Raw genomic sequence first — 22784 nt, forward strand, 5'->3', positions numbered from 1 at the left:
ACTTCCTAACCGGAAGACCTCGATCTGTACGGATTGGTGATAAGATCTCCTACTCACTGACGATCAAATACTATCTATAAATTTGCTGATGATACAACCATTGTTGGTAGAATCTCAGATGGATATGAGATTGCAGATCGATGCAGCTATAAAGAAGGCAAGACAGTGACTATACTTCATCAGGAGTTTGAACAGATTCGGTCTGTCAACATAAACACTCAAAAACTTCTATAGACGTATCGTGGAGAGCATTCTGACAGGCTGCATCACTGTCTGGTATGGGGGGGCGGGGGGGGGGCAACTGCACAGGACCGAAAGAAGCTGCAAAGGGTTACAAATTTAGTCAGCTCCATCTTGGGTACCAGCATACAAAGTACCCAGGACATCTTCAAGGAGCAATGTCTCAGAAAGGCAGCGTTCATTATTAAGGACCTCCAGCCCCCAGGACGTGCCCTTTTCTCACTGTTACCATCAGGTAGGAGGTACAGAAGCCTGAAGGCACACACTCAGCAATTCAAGAACAGCTTCTTCCCCTCTGCCATCCGATTCCTAAATGGAACACTACCTCACTTTTTTAGTAATATATTATTTCTGTTTTTGCACAATTTTTAATTTATTCAATATACATATACTGTAATTTATTTATTTTTACCTTTTTTCTTCTATATTATGTATTGCATTGAACTGCTGCTGCTAAGTTAACAAATCCTATGACACATGCCGGTGATAATAAACGTGATTCTCATTCTGATTCTTCTGATTCTGAATTCTAATGAGTACAAGCCCAGAGCCATCAAATGCTCCTCATATGTTAATCCTTTCATTCCGGGAATCATTCTTGTGAACCTCCTCTGAACCCTCTCCAATGTCAGCACATCCTTTCTTAGTTAAGGGGCCTAAAACTGTTCACATACTCTAAGTGAGGCCTCAGTTTTGCAACCTTGCTCTTATGTTCTAGTCCTCTCAAAATGAATGCTAACATTGCATTTGCTTTCCTTATGACTCAGACTCCCAAGTCCTCATGCACCTCTGATTATTTGAATTTTCTCCCCATCTAGAAAATATTCTATGCCTTTATTCCTGCTAACAAAGTGTATGACCATACACCTCCCTACACACTCTTCCATCTGCTACTTCTTTGCCCATTATCCCAATCTATCTAACTCTTTCTGCAGATTCCCTGCTTCCTGAAAACTACCTGCTCACCATTTATCTTCATATCGTTCACAAACCTGGGCCATCTATTCTCTCATCCAAATCATTGACATATAACATAAAAAGAATTGGTCCCAACATCAACCCCTGTGGAACACCACTAGTCACCGGCAGCCAATCAAAAAAGGTTCCCTTCATTCCCATTCTTTGCCTCCTGCCAGTCAGCCCATCTTCTATCCACGCTGGTAGGCTTTCTGTAATAACATGAGCTCTTATCTTGTTAAACAGCCTCATGTGTGGCACCTTCCAAGTAAACAACATCCATTTGTCTATCCCGCCTTTTATTGCCACAACGAATTCCAATAGATATGTCGTGCAAGATTTCCCCTTAAGGAACCCATGTTGACATTGGCCTATTTTATCATGGGCCTCCAAGTACCCCAAAGCCTCATCCTTAGTAGTGGATTTCAACATCTTCCCAACCACTGAAGCCAGGCTAACTGGCCTCTAATTTGCTTTCGTCTGCCTCCTTTCCTTCGTAATCTAATCTTTTAACTCAGCATGTCTTTCCTGCACTAACCCCCTCCTTCTCTTAGTCACCCTTCATCTGAAAAGCAAGGAATGTCTCAATTCCCCAAAAACATCTGTCTACAGGAGGCTGGCTTGCTCAGGATTGCCACACTCTCTGTTTTGAAAGTTATGGTTAAGTCATGAAATGTAACTGGAATTTCCACAATTCTTTAGGGGGTTGCTTGTAGGAGGTCCTGGAAGAGATTGGTTGGAAATCACTCCTCCAAATTCTCTTTTAAGTCAGGCAAGCATGGTTGGGAAATAATTACCCCCCCCCCGCCACCCCAATAACAGCTCAGTATTTAAGAATGTAGAAGACTCTTTGAAAATATTAATTTGTCCGTTTAGATTGAGTTCCTGATTTCTGCCATTAATTCTTTCTTATAGTTTTCAGAGTTTTTACTTGTACCTTCAAAGAAGGCTTTCTTAATCCAAATTGGTTTCTGTAATAAGCTGAGGATGCAGGATTGCCAGTGTAGACCTCTGCTCCTCCGATTCCGTTCTGTCATCATCACCAGTCTGCTATTTTGAAGAAATTTAATGTTGATTTTGCCTAACAAATTCACATGTCTATATTGGATCATTCAGCTCTTTTACTCTTACTAGTTTGATTTTGCTTGTAAATTTTATTGATAAGTATTTTGTTTCTGAATTTGAATTATAAAAGTAAAGTATAAAGAGTAGTCGCTGCTGTATGATACTGAGTGTAAGGAATATCACTTCTTGGAAACAAGAGGAAGGGAGGGGAGAATAGGTCCATCTGTGTCTAAATGATAAATGGTTCTTCTGATTCCAATCACTGTAACTGAAAAGGTCTTTTGATAAATCCACGATAACAGCAGAAACATAAATGGGAAAAGCGCAGAAGTTTCTCAGAGGCTGGGTAGTAATCATTTAAGCATTTGGAAACATGATTTGGCTCATTCCAATGATCGACTGAAAATGGTTAATTGGCAACTTTTAGAAATAACTTTATCCATTAGCAAGTTAACTGGCAGATTCATAAAGTTAAACAACACACTGACTGAAGATCACATTACCAAAGCTATGGCTAACAGTGGCAGAACTGCATTCTGAAAATAAAGCAAATCCTTCAAAACACGAAATGGAACAATTATGGGAAGTACTTCACTTAGTTTTACATTGACTAGGGAAGAATTGTTCAAAGATAATCTGGGCACAGAGGTTGCAAAGATTGTAAGTCTGAAGACGAAATTTATATTTAAGAAATCTATGAATCTCAAAACAAAGCTCTTTTCGAAACCCAGAAGTCTTCCACTGTTAAAATTTCTGTGATACTAACAGAGATGTTAAAAGCTCCACATTTTCTTATAGAATACACCACTTAAGTCTTATGGTCTTAAGCCAATCAATCCATTAGGAGGAGAAGCAATCCATTTATCCTTAAAGTGATAGCAAATGATGTATAATTGCCCTGTGCTCTTGCGTATGTAGCAAATGGGCTCATGAATTAGAAATTAAAAATTATATATAAATTGCCTGTTACTGAGCTGAAAAAAATAATATATCTTGTTGTGGAAATGTTCTTTGGTGTTGAACTTATTTTGTCCCTTGTACTGCAGGAGTCATTTGTCCTAGCGTAAGTCCCATTGTAAACAAAAGGTCAAGCTTAATTGGGATGCTCTGCATAAGTAGGTCTTTATTACGTATATATCTAACAACGTACTTGGTATCATTTGTGCCTTACTTGATGGTGTTCTTGCATCTGAGTTAAATGATTCCAAGTTCAAGTTTTGTTCCCCAAGTGAACATGCAAAGCAAGGCTGGGACTGCTGTGGCTGTTACATTTTGAATCCTTTATTAAATGGAGAAGGTGCTTGCACTCTATGGAAGATGTAAAAGAAAGCACATAACTATACTGAAAAACTAATTGATTTTTAATATCACATTTCCTAAGATACTGCGAAAAGCTATAGTTCGCATGCCATCCAAAGAGCTCATCATATATGTAAGTACATTGAGGTCGTATGAAAAGGGAAAAACAGATTGCAGAATATGTATAGTTACAGAGACAGTGCAGCACAGGCAGACAAATGAAGTGCAAGGGTCATGACAAGGAAGATGGAGGGAATTTATCTGCGGTATATGAGAAGCCAGTTCGGGAGTCTGATAACAATGGGATAGAAGCTGTCCTTAAGCCTGGTGGTACATGCTCTCAAATGTTTGTTTCTTCTGCCCATTGGGAGGGGAGAAGAAAAGAATGAAAAGGTTGGTTGTGTCTCCAAGGTAGTATAGACTGAGTCAATAGGGGGAGGCTAGTCTGTATGATGGATTGGGGAATCTTCACTACTCTCTTTAATTCCTTGGAGCCTTGGGCAGAAGCGTTGCCATGCCTAGCTGTGGTGCATCTGGAGAGAATCCTATCTGATGTGCATCTGTACAAATTGGTGATGGGCATTGCAGACATGGCAAATATCCTGAGCCTTTTGAGTAAGTAGTCATATTGCCGTTCTTCCTTGGCCATACCATCAAGTGCAGTGGAGTCGAACCTATTGTCCTGCCAATAGGTGCCACCTCTTTCCTCCTTCTCTCCCACATACCTCAATTCCCTGCATTTTACCCCATTTACTCTATCCAGTGACTTCACCTCTGGGTTTGAGAATTCATGACTTTTTGAGGGAAGGAATTCTTCCTCATATCTGTCCGAAATAACCACCCTCCCCTTACTTTGAAAATATGCACCCTTCTCTTTGAACCCTTACTCGAAAAATAAACTTCTCAGCATCAGTTCAACAATCCAACGCACCCCAACTCCACCTCAATAGGATCACCTTTCAGTTTGTGATACTTCACTGAATATTGCCCCAGCCTCTCTTCATAATTCAACCCTTCCATCCCAGGAATAAACCTAACGAACCTTCTCAGACAGCTCCTCATATAAATACATTTTTCCTTAAATATAGAGAGTGGGGCTAGATGCAATTCTTTTGACAGTTGCAGATGTGGTCTCACCAGTACCCTGTAAATTTACATCAGAACTTTTCTACCTCATAAATCTTACAATTAAAGCTTACATTCAGCAATTTTTTGCATTCTCATTCCTTTTAAATAATAATTTATTTTTTCCATTCTTCCTTTCAAAGAGGATAACCTCACATTCCCCATTTTTTACTCCACCTGCCAACTTCTAACCTGCTACCGTGCACTCTCTGTAATTTGCGTCATCCACAAATTTGGCCACAGCTCACTAGGCCTCTTCATCCAAGTCATCAAAATATTGGAGGCTCTGGTAGTGATCCCTGTGCCACTGGTTACTGAATGTCAATCAGAAAACAATCCAGATACCTCAACTCTCTATTTCTATGCCAGTATATTCCCTCAAATCTAGTTGCTCTAGTCCAATAACTTTTTATATGTAACCTTCCACAAATCCAAATACACCACAGCTACAAGTTCAGAAACCAAATAAAATTGAAGCAAAACTAGAAATAATAGAGGAACCTGGCCAGTCAGGCAGTGTCTGTGGTAGGAGAGGCCAGTAGATTGTTTGAATCAGTGATCCTTCCTTGGGGAGAAATGCTGTTTCTGTACAGTATCTCGCTATGACTCAATGACTCCAAGACTCTAACATTTATCTATCAATTGATATGTCTAAAGCAAATTATTTGGTTCTGATACTTGTGGGAGACTGCTGTACAAAAGTTGCCTGTCACATCTCCTGCATTACAATAACCATGAGGATTGTGCAAACTCCATCCACCATACAGAAACCTAAATCTGAACCCCCAAATTACAGACAATCCCAAAATTTATTTTTAGCCCCTTAATTACAAAAAAGGCCAAATTTATGTGACCACATCAGTAGCACAAAAAATTGGCATGCATAATTGAAGTTCGTTTATTTCATTCTAAGCCCATAAAATGTGCAGAATGAGAACCTATCCCTGTACTGTAAATATGATATGGAGAATTTTTACAACAAATATTATATTGCACATTTTTGCAAAGTATATTTTCTAGAATACTGCACATGAAAAATTGCAGTGTGAGGAACATGCTCACTTTTAAAGCAGCAAGAACATTTTAGCACCTTATATCAGATTTCTGCTCTCTTATCTGCCCACACAGATTTTTGTGAAAGTGTTCAGAATGTTTTTCAGGTCATGCCATTAACGATAGAAATTTAATGCCACACCTGGAATTCTGATCCCACATTCTTGTGGTGACCTTATTATATATAAAACGTCACATTTTTTTGCAGTTAATTGGTAATTCAAAAAAATCTGCATTCTTTGCATTGAATTGTTCATTGTTCTTCCAACAAAGATTAATTCCCCGGTGCTTTACACAGGAGAAGACAGGAAATGAGTGGATTGTCTGAGAAAGTTTTCTTTGTCACTCTCCTTTCAGGTCAAAATTCCTTTTCATGGGAACCCACTGACCTTGACTTTGAGGTGAATAAAAGTATTTTTTCCTCAATTTTAACATTCCAAAGAAGAGTTTTAGATTCCATTTGGGACATTAAGACTATGGTGTTTTGAGATTATGTAAAAAAATAACATTTGTGTATTATGTTTTGTGATTTTTTTTTTACAGAATTTCAGTTTTGCTTCAATATATGCAATTATTAGAGTAGTTTATTCATTTAACCAATCATTGTACTGAGATAATTTGGAATGTGGTGAATGGCTAGTGACCAGGCAATTGAATGGAATATATCATCCACATTAAGATATTTAAAGATTATTTTGATTTGGTTTATGCTATAAATGCAAAAAAAAGTATTGATTTGAGTCCTTGAAGAGTTATAGAATACTACTGCCTGTTGAAAGTGCTTTGTTGTGATTGATTAGTTTAGAAACTGCAGCTGCTTTTCCCATTGGTTAGCCGCCTGGTGTCTTTCAAATATCTCGGGCATAAAATAGCACGTGGAAGAGGCGTGCTCTCTTCCTTTGTTGAAGGTAAGTCGTGCACATAACCATTAGGAAGGTATGCTCTGCGCGTGCTTTCAGCTAAGTATGTTTGTAGCTTCGCTGTTTCTGTAAGTTGTGGAACATAAATGTTTGGTTGAACTTTTACTGTTTGTAAGTAAATGATCAATGTATTTATTTGCAGTTAGTGTTTTCTGTCTCACCTGCCAGACCCGCGAACGTGATTCAACATTACCTTTTGGCGCTGTGGCAGGATATGGCTATTTGAGCAGAAATGCGAAGTCCCAGGGTGGACAGATAATAGTGCATGCTTTGTAAGGCTCGCTAACCTACTGATGGGTTATGGAATGCCGGTAGATCGGTCAGACCAGTTAGATTTCACTGGGGTTGGACTGGGACACCACGTTGTTTCCATACTTACACAGCTGGGTTTTCTCAGGAGAAAGGATGGATAACTGACGGGATGCATTCTGGCTGTTTGCAGCAATTATAAGACATCAGTATAAAATGATAGCAAGTTTTTAGAATTAATTGGAAAGTCTATGTCTACAGCGGATGCAATCTCAATGGCCCTTCAAATGGCCTGAGATCACCTGGACAATATAAGCATCTATGTCTGGATGCTGTTCATTGACTATAGCTCAGCGTTTAACACCATCATTCCTACAGTCCTGATCGTAGCCTGTACTTTCCTCTGCAATTCAATTCTCCACTTCCTAACCAGAAGACCACAATCTGTGTGGATTGTAAATAATATCTCCTTCTTGCTGATAATCAACACTGGCGCCCCTCAGGGGTGTGTGCTTAGTCCACTGCCTTATTCCCTCTATGTCCATGACTGTGTGGCTAGGTATAGATCAAATGACATCTATAAGTTTGCCAATGATACACCTATTGTTGGTAGAATCCCAGATGGAGATGAGGGGGTGTACAGGAGCCAGATATACCAGCTAGTGGAGTCGTGTTGTGGTAAAAACTTTGCACTCAACGTCAGCAAGACCAAAGAGCTAATTGTAGACTTCTGGAAGGATAAGACCAGAACCCACAGACCAAACCTCAGAGAGGGATCAGAAGTGGAGAGAATGAGCAATTTCAAATTCCTGGGTGTCAAGATCTCTGAGGATCTAACCCGGACCTGACATATTGGTGCCGCTATAAAGAAGGCAAGAGAGCGGCTATATTTCACTAGGAGTTTGATTTCTCACCTAAAACACTCAAAAATTTCTATAGATGTACCATGGAGAGCATTCTGACAGGCTGCATCACTGTCTGGTACGGGTTGGGGGGGTGGGGGTTGGTGGGGAAGTTACTGTACACGGCCAAATGAAGCTACAGAAAGTTGTAAAATTAGTCATTTCCATCCTGGGTGCTCTGTGGTATCCAATCCAAGACATTTTCAAGGAGTGGTGCCTCAGAAAGGCAGTGTCCATTATTAAGTACCTCCGTTACCCAGGGCATGCCCTCTTCTCATTGTTAACATCAGGAAGGAGGTACAGAATCATGAAGACACATTCTCAGTGATTCAGGAACAGCTTCTTCCCCTCTGCAATCCAATTTCTAAATGGACATTGAACCCATAAACACTGCCTCTCCTTTTTTATATTATTTCTGTTTTGCACTATTTTAATCTAACTACTGAATAAACATATATATACTTCCTGTAATTGATTTACTTATTTATTTTTTTCTTTCTGTATCGATCTGTACTGCTGCTACTAAGTTAACAAATTTCATTTCACATGCCAGTGATAATAAACCTGATTCTGATTCTGATCTAAGTCAGGGCTATATTATTCCGACAGAATCATTACTGAAGGCCCAGACTCGAGTTGCAAAGTTAGAGGAAAAGAATATGGTATTACCTGGCCAGCTACTGAAGGTACAGCAATTAGATGCTGCCTGCCAAGCAGGTTGGCAGCCTGACCCTTCTAAGGTTTGAGGCATGATGAGGCGGGGCGATGATCCTACTGTGGGGTTGGTTGATGGGGATGTCTGGCTGGGTGATGAAAATGAGGGAGAGAGGCTAGCATGGACCCTTCGGTTTAATCCTCAAAATGATCTCTCTCTTCCATGCGTACCTGAAATAGTAAGGGCCAGGCCAGTGATTATGCATTCCCACACCCACCATGGGTGGCACCTGCCTGCAGCATCTTCCACCCTGAAGGGGGACAGGGAGGATGATTAGGGACTGTACAATAAGCCTCTTCAAGACAACAGAGATCAGACAGTTCTCCGCTAAGGAACTAGCAAGTTCAGGGGATAGGGACAGACCAAAGGCTGGAGAGCCTTTGGCTGCATGTTTGTTGAGGATATGGGATGAGGGGTTTCCCAGCCCATGATCAATAATGCCCTGAGAACACTGCCTGCTTCCCCTGAGCATAATGCATCACTATGGGATTGACCACGGTTAAGTTCAAGTATCGTTCTTTTACTAAATGGAATTTAAAACTCTGATAGAGGGGGAATCCAGAGCTCTACAGGAATGGACTCTAATCAGAGAATTATATCGCAATAGTGGTAACCTGCCAGAGAATGCTGAATTAACTCCTGGAATAATAGGACATGTGGTTACGGTTGTGGCTTTCCAAATAAAGGGGGTAGTGCTGTCTTTAATAGCACCAGCTTTTGGTCATCCTATAAGTACGGTGATTCAATTATTACAAGGTTTAGAAGATGTAGAAGAGGATGCACGTAGCCTGTTTCATAAGTTAGGTAAGCAGGCAGGGAGAAGGAAATGTTTTCAGCGTTGCTTAAAGCTGAGGTCACGGAAGAGCAGGTAAATAGGGGTCCACCCCGCCCCCACACCCTCTTTGCAATGTGGAGGAAGTACTATCAGGAGAAGCAAGACAGGGAGGCTGTTGAGGGTGAAGGGTCACTCTTCAAACCCTCTGCAGATAAGGGCTGCTTTTGTCCTCTACCAGAGTCCTCATGTTCTATTCAGGATTCCCTGTAAAGGACCTTGGCTAACATTCAGCAACCATGGTAATTGGGAGGGGTGGCTAGCAGCTTTGTACCTCATCCTCATAGGGGGTCGGGGGGAGGTCATTTGACCTGTATCGCTCTTTCCTGTAAATAGAGTGTGATAGGTTTGAATGCAGAGAAATGTGAGGTGTGGCCACACATGTCAGTTTGCTTTTGTGTGTGTGTGTGTGTGTGTGGACTTTTCCTTTAAGAGACTCTGTGAATGTGTTGAACCCCACCCAGTTGCTTTTCCCTTCTTAGTTCTCCGACAAGTGTGCTATTTCTCTGTGAAAAATTAACTGTCTGTGTTTTTGCAGTTCCATATGAAGTTTTAAGAGTGCAGCCTGCATTTTGCCTTGTGTTTCTAATCTGTTACTTCGTTTTTTTTGTTTATGAGTCATTTAATTTGTTTCTTGTTTTTTCAAAAAAAAACTATGACGTGTTTATGTGTCTTAAGCTGTTACTTTGTTACTTGTTTCCCTACATAATTGGTTTTAGGGATGACTCACATTTCATACTGGCCATATGAAATTTGAGTTGATGGGGTAGAAATCTGGACAACTTTAATCCGGATGTGAGATACCCATATTTCAGAGGGACATGTGCATTTGGGGAGCACTTCCAGTAGTTATGTCATGTGTTTTCCAAATACCCAGTGACTAATCAGGAGCAAGTGCATTTGTATCTCCCTGCATTACAGAATGACAAAGTGGTGGATGCTGATTTGTGGTGGGAGATCTTGTGATACATTCCTGGGGGGTGGCATTTTAATTTGCATGCCGGATCAATGGGTCAGGTTGCTGAATATGCACGATGACATGATACTACATTGTGAAAGGGATGCCACTGATTTTGATCCCTTTGACAAGGAAATAACTGTAGGGGGAAATTATCTGGCTTCTTGGGTTTTGACATTCTGTTTTGGGAGAGCCAGGAAGGAGGAGTCTATTCTAGCCAACCTCTACCCAGGAGGGACTTGAGCCTTAATAGCCCCTGTGGAGTAGGTGCTTTAAGAGCTGGTGTTTCCCTATGTACCATTTGTTTAATTCAAAGGTCCTGACTCTTAAAGTGGTTTTCCCACCTGACAGAGTGTTGGTGTAGGTTGTATGTTGAGTACAAATACAAGGTGCAAAGTGGAAGGCAAATGTGAGAAGGACCAGTATCCTGGGACAGCTGTGTCTATAGCAAGTGGTGTTGTGAAGGTGGCCACTTGTTGGACGCTGAATGGCACTTACTGGATACGTAGTTCCTAGGCCTATCCGTGATTCCCACAGGGTGGTGTGGTTGATATGTGGCGCCTTATGTATGTCACCCCAGTGCTCTGGATGAGCACCTTGTCCATGCTGGTTTGTGAGAGGGCTATTGCAAAGGAATGTTTTTAATGATAGCCTTTCTCGGCATGGTGTGGTCAGACTGTCCCGCGAACTGATTATGATAAAATCAGGTTACCTGCTCACTAAAGAAGGTGGTACTTGTGCTGTTATTGGTCAAGAATGCTGCACCTCCATTCCTGATGGGTCGGTGAACATCACTCACCTGGTTGATCATCTCTAAGAGTCAGTATAAGATCAAGTGGGGTACCAGCTTATTAGCTATTACTCTGTGGTGTGGGACTGGTGGCTTTTTGGGGCACAGGGAGGCTGGTGAACCACTGTAGTATACTAAGGGGTGACTGTTGAGCTTACAGCACGGGGTATTGTATTTGTGTTTTATGTATAGGTTAGCTGGGAGTTCACAAGAGTCACACTAGTCTGAGAGTTGGATCATCACGTTTGCAACTTTCGAGGGGTAGAGTGTCCTGTGGGAGTGTGGCTTATTCTGCTGGTTGAAAGTCACTTTGTTGCAATTGGTTAGTTTAGAAACTGCAGCTGCTTTTCCCTTTGGTTAGCTGCCTGGTGTCCAGTTTCAAATACTCCAGGTATAAAATAGCACGTGGAAGAAGCTTGCTCTCTCTTCCTTTGCTTAAGATATCCTTTCTCAACTTTTGTGCCCTGCAGGAACCCTTGAACTAATTTTCAGGTCTTAGGGAATCCCTGCATGAAAATTATTATAGCTACAGCTCACGGTACATTAGCATGATCAGTAAGTTGCAGATATGATAATCCCCAAAAATATAGTCAATGCTCTTTTCAGTAGAGAAAGAACTTTTAGCCAACCTTTCTTGAAAAAATAACAGATAGTTAAGCTTAGCTTACCTTTGTTGAAATTAATCTCTTTCTCTTTTATAAATTTTTAAAACTCATAAGGCAAACATTATAAGTCCCTCAATTCTGGGTCCAACTTGAGATTAGCACACACGGATTTCACCTTCAACTGAAATGAGATGATTTCTATTCTTGCGCTTGATGCTTGTTAAACAAGAAAAAGAATACTCACACGTAAGAAGTTAAGAACTGTAGCAAAGTGTCCGTTGCTTTCCTGTGAATAGCAGGATACTCTTCTTTCATAGAAATTCAGAACTTGTGCAGGGGCAGGTCAGTAAATCTCATTTTGAGTGCATGATCAGAGTGCAGCTCACAAAGTTCTTCCTCTTCTCTTAAAGTCAAGTTCTCAGGCTGAGCAGAAAATTCAGAGAAAGGGTCCCTCACCCAGTCATATACCTGTATTGAAAGGGAAGAAAAATACTGTTCAATTTAGTTCTGCAGTTCTGCCAGGTAGTTTTCAATAAGACTTGATTCTTTCTGATATCTTTCCTCACTCTCACGCTTAAACAACAGTGGAAACATTTCAAGATTTCATTTTGTAAAATGATTTTTCCAAAGATTCAGTTTCCTTTTAAATCCAAGAATCTTGTCATTTGAAGTCAAAACATTTTTTCCAGGGCCATTTGTAAGTTGTTTGCTGCAGACTAGGCACAATAAAATAGGAGAACTTGGATGACCAGTCCATGTAAAACCTATTGATAAGTAGCTTTCATTGTAAAGATGGACCTTGTTTGTGTTCATTGTTGCACTAAAGCAGTGGAATGACTCAGACGATTGTAATTCTTCATCATTCACCTTATTAGAATTGTCTGTAGGCCTAGGCCTAGAATCTTCTGTTCCATCTCACACCTCCTCTTCAAAAATCACCACATTAGACCATTTTTAGAATGAAAATTTCCTTCCAAATTTCTACTACACCAGTAGTTTGTTCACTCCTATAAGTTAGTTGGCAGTGCATAAGGGTAACTTGGGGTAAGTAATTTGGGAGGAAGAGGCTGACATCACAGCCCAAGTTGGGCAAGTCCATTCAATGCTCGGAAAATGCACTTCACATTCCTCAACAGACTACTGTCCTCCCTCCATGCAATACAGCACTCATCAATTATCTGTCTACAGTCCTCCCCTTCATGAAATACAGTGCTCACTAATTATCAGCCTACCGTCCTCCCCTCTGTGCAATACAGTACTCACCAATTGTCAACGGCTTCCCCCATCTTGTGTCAAAGGCTGAGAATGGACTCCAGCAAGTAAACATGGTTCTATGCACACTGCCACACTGGGCTGAGAGACCTCTAATGAGATTGCTAATGGGGCTGCTCGGTCACTACCTACCCACCACAGTGCATGCTAGCACCGCGCATTATGTGAAGTTCAAACAACACTGTTTATTTTGTTTAAATCAAGATCTCTTGCAGAACCCCTAGCAACCTTTCATGGAACCCTAGGGCTCCGTGGAATGCCGGTTGAGAAACCCTGATTTTAGGTAGGCAGTGCACATAGCTATTGGCAAGGTATGCTCTGTATGCACTTTTAGCCAAGTATGTTTGTTGAATATTTAACTTTGTAGTTTCTGTAACTTGGGGAACATGAATGTTTGGTTGAATGTTTATGTTTGTAAATAAATGATTAATATACTTACTCGCAGTCAGTGCTTTCTGTTTCAATTCCAGACCTGCAAACCTGATTCCATGTTACACATTCATTATTTGGTATATCTCTATCAAAATTCCCCCCCAGTCTCCTACACTCCAGGGAATAAAGTCTTAACCTATTTAACCTTTCCAGATAACTGAGGTCATCAAGTCCTGACAACATACTTGTAAATTTTTTCTCTACTCTTTTAATGTTATTGATAGTTTTCCTGTCAGTGGGTGTCCACAACTGCACACAATACTCCAAATTAGGCCTCGCCAATGTTTTATGCAACTTCAACTTAACTTCACAATTCTTGTACTTTATACTTTGACTTATGAAGGCCAAATGTGCCAAAAGCTACCTGTGATCATTGTCAAGGAATTATGGATCTTATTTCCCGGACCCCTTTGTTCTAACACATTCCTCCGTGCCCTACCATTTACTATGTAAGTCCTACCTTTGTTTGTCCTCCCAAAGTGCAACACCTCACACTTGTCTGCATTAAATTCCTTCTGCTATTTTCAGCCTATTTTCCCAGCTGGTCCAGATCATGCTGCTAGCTTTGAAAGCCTTCCTCACTGTCCACTATGTCACCAATTTGTCATCTGTACATTTTCTGATCCAGTTTACCATATTATCATCTAGATCGGGGTGGCCAACCTTTTACATTCCATGCGTCAATTTTTCACTCTCCAGTTCAGATGCGCCATACAACTCTTGTACCCCCATTCAATTCTTGTAAAAATATGTTAATATAGAACTCATGCATGAAAAAAATCGCATCTGAACTCGTGCCTGAAAAAATTGACGCATGGAATGTAAAAGATTCGCCACCCCAGATCTAGATTGTTGATGTATATGAAAAACAACAACAGACCTAGCACAGATCCCTACAGCTCACTGCTTGAGATAGCAATAGTAAAAAAAAGTCTTCAAAGAATATTATTCCTGCAGGATTTTAGATCCAGTGTTTTAATAGATTGATTAAAATGCCACAAATGTGAAGCCTGCATATGAGTTTTACTTTGATTTTTGACTTAAGACCACTTGCATTTGCCAAATAGCCACTTATAGTAGATAGGATATCTTTGGATTGATATGCCAAGTAATTGTTCAAACTACATTAGTCTAAGGATCTTTACCAAATTTATTTCTTTACAGATAGAATATAATGACATGAACCAAATAGATAGAAATAATCTTTGGTCTAAACCAAGGATTTAGGTAGATTTAAATGAAGCAAAATTTGAAGTTCTGTAGTTAAGTCCTTGATGAAATGAAAATGATTGTACTGATTTACTCTATTTATACATGCTGCCTCTTTTATCTAAGATCAGCTAAAGAAAAGGAAACTCTGTTACAGATAGTAATCAGGGACCAATGCAACACCAACCATTTGATAACATCAACTAAACTTAGAACTACCCACATTGTCCCCAGATTGGCGGCAGTTCATAGATTATTTAGAGTTTTGATTTCTGGTTGCTATCCAATGATTTTGTTAGAAAGTGAACATATCTGGATCCCTTCAATGGTACAACATTTTGATTCTCAGGTGTGGATAATGTGATCTGCATATTGTGTTAGCAGCTCTACTTCTTCACAGTCATTTTGTGCACCTGGCCTCAAATGACAAGGTTACCTCATTCACATATTTACAGTTTCTCTAGCACAATAATCCTGATGCATACAGAGTGCTGGGTCATGCAATCAGGTACCAGCGATGACAGCCCTTTGCTCACTATGGAGAACCAGGCGGACATGCACTAAGTGAATAGGGTTGTGTTGGTCTGCACATAAGGGGGTTAACATGAAAGAAACCTTATAATACCAGAATATATAAGAAAGCTGAAGATATAACACAATGACGAAGATTCGGAGTGATTTGTGTTTGATCTCAAGAAAGGCAACACTCTCAAAGATATTTGTCTGTTTCTCTGTTAATCGCATTATATAGCACAAAAGCAGACATGCAGCTCTTATGCACAAAGCACCCACAGCCATCACTGGATTCATTCTCACATTTGCATTCCTTGTGATGTAAATAATGGTAGCATTCTCTATTGAAACATGTATCAAAACCAGAATGGTTATAGTTTACTTTAGGATCTTAGGGTAGGTACAAGCTTCACTCAGTGTTTCACATTACTTGGATTCATATAATTGCAGACACAATCTTGATGTCCTGGAAATGTAACACTTTTCAGCCATATATTCTGTAAATGTGAAGATTCAAACCCTGTGCAGGCTATGACTTCAAGGGAACACTTAGATGTGAGGAAGATTTCACTCGCGGCAAGGAGCATTCATAATACTGCTTGGATTTACGCTAGACACCCATGAGTTAAATGTTCGCTATATAGTTGTTTTAAATTCCAAAAGGGAAACTTTGAAGTCGGCTGTTTTATTTTCACTAGTAAAGTAGAATAGAGATAATGACCATCGTGGTCCATCTGATTTGTCCAGAGTTAATCATGTTTTCACCATAAATACAGCATGTGAAAGTGTACTACTAATTACAATTAATTAAAATGACAAACTGAATTACTACTTGGAGTTAACTACTGTCAGAGAATCCTATTATAATTCATTATCATTTCCACACACACACACAAGCACTACAATTATTTTTCAGCCAGCAAACCCTCTTTTTCAAATGCCTCCTCCTTCCTGTTTGCTGTGGTATTACTTTGCTGACATCTTATGGCAGGTGATTCCACAGCCACATCACAGCCCCTGTTCTTCCCTGTCTGTCTGTCAGAGGGCCTACTTTAGTAGAATAAATGAAACTTAACTCTTACTTTACACAGAGGGTGTGTAGAGAAATGCTGCCGTGCACACAGAAGTTAGGCATGCACTTGAGTTCTGATAGGTATCTAGCTGACCGCTTGCCCAACTCCATGGCTCACCACTGAGCTTTAAGCCAGTTCTATGCCATTACGAGCTGAATCATCTAGCACAGTCGCTTTTTTTTTAAAAGGATAGTTAACTTTCATTGAAAAGGTTATGTTAGGCAATTTAATTGTTTTTTAAAGTATATCCATGTTTTATATTAAAAGGCCTTAGGAGCAGCATAAAGCAAACTTCTGTGCAGTTGAGACCCCAATGCTGACCAAGTCTGTAAGGTGTGGACTGGGATAAGAGCAGAATCTCTGGGAACTTATTGTGAAAAACAGCAAAGATGGGCAATTCATTATTAATATCAAATCAAGGGAATCAATAGATATTAGATGAGTGCAGGAAAGTGGTACGGAGGTCAAAGATCAACCATGACATTGAATGACAGAGAAAGCATGGGAGCTGACTGGCCTAAATCAACTTTTGTTGCTTATATTTTTACGAATCGATGTCCAGACCACTGAAAAATGGTAACCCAAAGCCTGACTCCACTTTCAGATTTGTAAAACGCCCAAACATGGATGGGATACAAACCCACCACAGCTATTTGCAGCTTTAATAACACGATAAAATGTACTTAGAGTCTGGCACTGGAACTTGAATATTAGATAGGCGTGGCCCCCTTCACCAGCTTTAATCACTGTTGGAAATCAAAAAATTGAAATGATAAGTTTTGCTAAATTTTGTTCTGTCTATTTTAACTCTTTTATTCCTGTCTTGTTTCCCACTTTTTCTTTAATTCACATTCTGTCCCTGATTTGATATTCAGTTCACTACTCTACCTGTCATGTCTTGTTTAGACACTATGCTAACAATTAACAATGCCTTAATTTGAACAGTCTCTTGCCTGAACTACCCAGATTCCAGTTATACAATGATATCCTCTGCAGCGTAACTGGGAGCTGAAAGATCAAATTCAACAAAGGACCATGGAAATTAAATTGGCAAGAACAAATCTAATGTATGATGGATGACATTTATTTGCAAGCTGTAGTCAATCCTGATCCAATGTTTATTAGCCAAACTGCACCCTCAGTTCTGCAATTCTTATATACTAAGGTCGTAACTGTCTTATTGACAGTTATATCTGTGCAACAGTTTCAAAACAAAAAACAATCTTTAACAAGATAATTTATATAAAACTGTCTTGGGTGTAAGATTTACACATGGGAGGGGGGGACGGAAAGAAAGACTTGTATTTATAATATGCCTATCAAATCCTTTTCAGGATGTCCCAAGGCATATTACAGCAAATAAGCCTGTTTAAAGCTTATTACTGTCCCATTGTAGGAAAAAGAAAGGCCAAATTGCAGACAGCATGCTTTCACAAACAGCAATGTAATAATGACCTGATCATGAGTTCAAATTAATTTATTATCAAAGCACATATATGTCACCATATACAACCACTGAAATTCATTTTCTTGTAGGTATACTCAATAAACCCATAATAGAATAATAACTATAATAGAATCAATGAAAAAACACACCAACTTTTGTGTTCAACCATTGTCTAAAAGACTATAAACTGTGCAAATACAAAATGAAAGAAATAATAAACAAACAAACAAACAATAAATTATCAAGAACATGAGATAGAGAGCCCTTAAAATTGAGTCCCTATGTTGTGCAAACATTTCAGTGATGGGGCAAATGAATTTGAGTGGTTATCCCCTGTAGTTCAAGAGCCTGATGGTTGAGAGGTAATAACTGTTCCTGAACCTGATGTGAGTCCTGGAGCTCCTGTACCTTTTCCTGATGGCAGCAGTGAGAAGAGAGCATGACCTGGGTAGAGAGAGTCCCTGATGATGGATTCTGCTTTTCTGTGAGAACGCTTCGTGTAGATGTGCTCCATGGTGTGGAGGGCTTTACCCATGATGGATTGAGCCAGAAACACTAGCTTTTGTAGGATTTTCCATTCGAGGGTTTTGGTGATTCCATAGCAGGCTTTGACGCAGCCAGTCAACATACTTTCTACCACATATCAATACAAGTTTGTCAAAGTTTTAGATATCATGCTAAATCTTCGCAAACTCCTAAGGAAGTAGAGGCGATACTCTAATTGCACTTATGTTGCTGGGCCCAGGACATATCCTCTGAAGTGATAACACTGAGGAATTTAATGTTGCTGACTTTGTCCATCCCTGATCCTCTGATGAGGACTGGCTCATGGACCTCTGGTTTCCTCCTACTGAAGCCAATAATCAGCTCCTTGGTCTTACTGACATTGAGTAAGAAGCTGTTGTTGTGGCACCACTCAGCCAGATTTTCAACCTCCCTCCTCTATGCTGATTTGTTGCCACCTTTGATTCAGCCAACAACAGTGGTGTCATCAGCAAAGTTGAATATGGCATTGGAGCTGTGCTTAGCCTGACAGTCATAAGTGTAAAGCGAGTAGAGCAGGGGGCTAAGCACACAGCCTTGTGCTGCATCCATGCAGATGGAGACTGTGGAGGAATTATTTTTGCCAATTTGAACGGACTGGAGTCTGCAAGTGAGGAAATTGAGGATCCAGTTGCACAGGGAGGCATTGAGACCAAGGTCTTGAAGCTTATTGGTTAGTTTTGAGGAGATGATGGTGCTGAATGCCGAGTTGTAGTCGATGAAGTGGATCTTAATGTGTGCATCTTTGATGTCCAGATGTTCCAGGGTTGAGTGAAGAGCTAATGAAATGGCACCAGCAGTAGACCTGTTGACCTGTTGACCTGTTGCGCCGGTAGGCAAATTGGAGTGGTCCAACTTACTTCTCAGGCAGGAGTTAATATGTTTCATCACCAACCTTTCGAAATACTTCAACTCAGTGGACGATAGTCATTGAGGCAAATTGCCACGTTTTTCTGAGGCACCTGTATAAGTGAAGCACCTCAGACAGCTGAAATGAGAGGTTAAAGACCTCAGTGAACACTCCAGCCAGTTGATCAGCACAGGTCTTTAGTACCCCGTCTGGGCCGGATGCTTTTCGTAGTAAGTCGAATGAGGTAAAAATATTGACCAGGCCTCTGGGATATTTCCAAGGCCCTTGTTTGAAATAAGACATGTGACTTTTCATGACACACTTACAGTGCAGATCCAGTTTTGCTGTAATGTTTCATTCAAAGGACACCACTTGTATATGCCCAGCAATTCTTTAGAACTGTAAGGGGAGTGTCAATCTAGACACTTTATTGAATCAAGTCCCTAAAATTTGTAAGGTTTTAATAAAGCAAAGAAAGGAAATTTGTAGATATTTGATTGTTATATATGAAGAACACATTTATTTCAAAGTTAAGCACAGACCTCACTGCAGCTGTATGATCAGACATGTGAGTGTTTTGAAAGCACAGAATGGAATATTGTATGGTTTGCTGGCACTTCCCCAAATTCCAAAATTAATGAAGCCGGTGTCTGCATCAAGTTCTTAAGCTGTAGAAGAACCAGTTCTGAGAATTGCTGGCTAAAAATGCTGGTTTGTCACATTACCTTAAAATTGCTGACAAGGAATTTTAATCAAACTTTAGCCCCGATGTCATGCTCCAAAACTGCAGGGACAAGGCTCATTCAGTTTCTAACACAGTGAAAACTCTAATGGGGGGATGAATAACTGCTAATAAATGCTGAAATATTCAGTTATTCTCATTATTAACCACCTCAGTCTTTGTGTCCTTAAATTTCTAGTGTGAGAGTGATGGTTTCCGAATATAAAGAATGATAAATTATTTACACAAGAAATTCTGAAAATGCTGGAAATCCAGAGGAACTCACACAGAATACTAAAGGAACTCAGCAGGTCAGACAGCATCTATGGGAATGCATAAAGAGTAAATGTTCTGGGCCAAGACCCTTCATTGGGACACACTATTTACTATGTCTTTGTGAAATTGAGTCATAGATGTTAAGCTCTGCCTAGATTGGTCAGAATATTCAATTATGAATGTTGTCACTTGCATGCAACATGCTGATATAACTTAACATCCGTCTATTTTGGATGTTTGGGACACAAGTTGTGCTTAATTAGATCTTTCAATATACTGTAGTCAACTAATCCATAATGGAGGCATTATCAAACAAAGGGTGAACTTAAGCCACAGAAGGAGTCATTCGGAGAGATGATCAAAAGATTCATCAATGATGCAGGCTTCACGGCGCACCTTACCCAAGGAGAGAGTGGTAAAAGGTTGCAGAGGTTGGAAGCAGCAGCAGTTGAGGCCACATTTGGCATTAAAATCATGGATGATGAAGGGGTCAAAAACTTTATCTCAGAGGGTATAAGGTTGGAGGAAATTACAGAAAGCGGGGTGAAAAATCTATGGAGGAAAGAAAGGTGAGAATTTTAATACTGATGCATAACTTTGAGAAACAAAAGAAACAAGGCTAAAGATAGACTTTAGACTACTTTCAGGTTATGGAAGGCAGACTGAGGGAACTGCCTTAGAATAATTAAAGATGGAGGTAAAAAGGTCAGGGATGAGGGTTTCAGCTGCAGATGGATGGGTGGGGTGGACTTGGAATAGACTTGGAAAAGTTGAAATAGACACTCAATTCTGAGTCCTTGACTGGAGAGGTTCAATGACAGAATATTGGAGAAGATGGAGGTCACTTTTTTGTGAAGGCACTGATCAAAACCAGGCACATACTTGAGGAGAAAGAACTACTGGCAACATTAACAAGCGTACAGCATTCAGTTGTCTGTAGTTGAAAGGAAGGAGAATAGGACTGAACTGCACTTGAAAGTCACTGAAGCTCTAATCTGGAGGACAAAACTACTCGCTATACAAAATTATGAGGGATATAGATAGGGTAAATGCAAGCCAGCATTTTCCACTGAGGTCATGGGTTAAGTGTAAAAGGTGAAATATTTAAGGGGAACATGAGGGGCAACTTCTTCACTCAGAGGGTGGTGAGAGTGTGAAAAAAGCTGCCAGCAGAAATGGTGAATGCTAGTTCAATTGCAACATAAGAGAATTTTGTATAATTACATGGATGGGATGGATTCGGAGGGCTGTGGTCCAGGTGCAGGTTGTGGTGATAACACGTGCAAAGATGTGCCAGTACATGACTGGACAGAGCACTGAGCATGCGCGGGATTGCCAGAATGTTCCAGCATGTGGTTGGGTGAAGATGTGTTTGTTTATTACTGTAAATAAAAGTTCTCTAATTCTTCCAGAATATGATTCTTTACTGTTAACCCACGGTATGTTTAAACAGAAGTAACATAACATGGTGTCAGAAGTGGTTCTGGAAGAATAAAAGGGGAGAATCGAGAATCGAGAATTGAAGATAATCAAAAAAAAAGAGAAGAAGAAAAAAGTTTGAACTGTAAATGGTAAAATAGAAGGTTTACAACCCCCTCCAAAACTTCAGCTGACTGGCAATGTAGCTGAGAATTGGAGGATATTCAAGCAACAGTTTGAACTGTACTTATCAGCGATTGATTATGAAGAAAAATCAGAAAAAACCAAAGCTGCACTTTTGCTCCATGTAATCGGGAATGACACAGTAGAGATATATAATAATTTTGCCTTTGAAGATGGAGATAATTTCAATTTAAAGTCGATAATGAACAGATTTGAAGTATTTTGTATACCTAAGTGTAATTTAACATATAAGCGATATAAATTCTTCACATGTGCGCAGAGAGCTGCTGAAACAATTGATCAGTATGTTACTGAGTTAAGAAAGCATAGTAGAACATGCGAGTTCGGATTGCTCACGGACTGTCTCATTAAAGATAGGCTTGTTTGTGGCATTCGAGATAATGCTCTGAGAGAAAGGCTGTTGAGAGAACAAGATTTAAATTTTGAAAAAGCTTTGGTGCTTTGCAAAGCTTCTGAGACCGTGACATTGCAGGCTGAAGAGCTTTTTGTCAAAAACTGCAGTGTAAATGCTGTAAAAAAGCGCGAGTACATCAAGAAATATAATAATATGTCGACGAAACCGACAGAGAGGAAGACGGCATTTGGAAGAGGAAAGTCATGCGATCGCTGTGTGCGGGAACATCGTCCAAATCAGTGTCCCACTATGGCAAAATTTGCAATGGCTGCGGTAAGATTAATCATTTTTCACGCTGTTGTAAAAGTAGAAAGAAGGAAAATAAAATGAAACAAGTAAATGCTGTGCTTGAAGATGAACGTGATGAATTTTATATAGATGTGCTTTGTGAAAATAAACAAAGTAAGGATGACTGGACTATTCCACAGCAAGTGAATCAAAACAATATTCTGTTTAAACTTGATACTGGAGCGCAAGTAAATGTTCTTGCAGAAACTGAGTTTAATGCTTTAAAGCCAAGACCAAAGTTACATCAGACAAATATAACATTGACTGGGTATTCAGGTGCAGACATTCCATAGAAACATAGAAACATAGAAAATAGGTGCAGGAGTAGGCCATTCGGCCCTTCGAGCCTGCACCACCATTCAGTATGATCATGGCTGATCATCCAACTCTGAACCCTGTACCTGCCTTCTCTCCATACCCCCTGATCCCTTTA

This window comes from Mobula hypostoma, chromosome 8 (assembly GCF_963921235.1).
Source record: "Mobula hypostoma chromosome 8, sMobHyp1.1, whole genome shotgun sequence".
NCBI classification, from domain to species: domain Eukaryota; kingdom Metazoa; phylum Chordata; class Chondrichthyes; order Myliobatiformes; family Myliobatidae; genus Mobula; species Mobula hypostoma.